We start from the raw sequence: 1,560 nt of genomic DNA, 5'->3' as shown, positions 1-1,560 counted from the left end.
TGAGGTCAGGAGTTTGAGAGCAGCCTGGCCAACATAGTGAAATCCCATCTCTACTAAAACTACAATAATCAGCTGGGCGTGGTAGTGGACACCTGTAATACCAACTTCTTGGGAGGCTGAAGCAGGAAAATCGCTTGAACCTGGGAGGTGGAGGCTGCAGTGAGCTGAGATCGTGCCACTGCACTCTAGCTTAGGCAACAGAGTGAGACTCCCTCTCAAAAAAATAAAAATAAAATAAAGAATTAGCATGGGCTGGGTGCGGGGGCTCATGACTATAATCCCAGCACTTTGGGAGGCTGAGGTGGGTGGATGACTTGAGGTGAGGAGTTTGAGACCATCCTAGTCAATCTAGTGAAACCCCGTCTCTAATAAATATACAAAAATTAGCTGGGTATGGTGGCACATGCCTGTAATCCTAGCTTCTCAGGAGACTGAGGTAGGAGAATCTCTTGAACCTTGGAGGTGGACGCTGCAGTGAGCTGATATAGTGCCACTGCACTCCAGCCTGGGCAACAGAGTGAGACTCCATCTCAAAAAAAAACAAAACAAAACAAAAAAAACGAACATTTAGGCCGGGTGCGGGGGCTCATGACTATAATCCCAGCACTTTGGGAGGCCGAGGTGGGTGGATCACCTGAGGTGAGGAGTTTGAGACCATCCTGGCCAACATGGTGAAACCCTGTCTCTACTAAAAATACAAAAATTAGCAGGGCATAGTGGCGGGTGCCTGTAATGCCAGCTGCTCGGGAGGCTGAGGCAGGAGAATCGCTTGAACCTGGGAGGTGGAGGCTGCAGTGAGCTGATATAGTGCCACTGCACTCCAGCCTGGGCAACAGAGTGAGACTCCTTCTAAAGAAACAAAAACAAAACAAAAAAAACACATGTATGTCAATTTCTGGATCAGGAAACTAAAGAGAATTAGGTAACAATTCACCCTTATTCAAGCAGACAAGCAGAATTAGCAGAATTGGTACAGGAACTAACTAATCTAATTCCAAAGCCAAATATTCTTTCCAGGATATGGCAACATGCAACTTTGACATCACTTTCTTAGTTGTCTAGATATATTTTTGCCAATCATCTTTTTGTTCTGTTCCCAACCTTACTGCTTTATTACCTCATTTTCTGGATGTGCTTTGTGCCTCTGTGCTTTTCTACATTTCCCCTTCCATCAACAGTCTACTAGTTTATAGAAGATTCCCTCCTTCTCTCTGTAAGCTCTTACCCACTTCTTCCACAGATCTTGTTGATTCTCCAGCTAGTCTTCCCAAGTATTCTTCCTCCTTCCCTTTAACTTATATAGAACATTTTAAAGAAAGTTGAAGGAAAGAGCCTTAAGATATGGGTTAGAGTCCCAGATTCACTACTCACTTAGACCTTCTTTTTTCCCTCAAGTATTTAGACACTCTAGATATTTCCAAGGTTTGAACATTAACTAGAGTCATGCATATGAAAACATGTTGCAAGCTATAAAGAACTAAAGAAATGCAAGTTGTCTTTAATATGTGACTCTCACATTAAAGGGAATGCCCAAGGCATCATTAAATAATGAATCTAGTT

The sequence above is a fragment of the Colobus angolensis genome, unplaced genomic scaffold (assembly GCF_000951035.1).
Source record: "Colobus angolensis palliatus isolate OR3802 unplaced genomic scaffold, Cang.pa_1.0 Scaffold994, whole genome shotgun sequence".
In the NCBI taxonomy this organism is placed as follows: Eukaryota; Metazoa; Chordata; class Mammalia; order Primates; family Cercopithecidae; genus Colobus; species Colobus angolensis.
Note: the sequence above shows the minus strand (reverse complement) of the source record.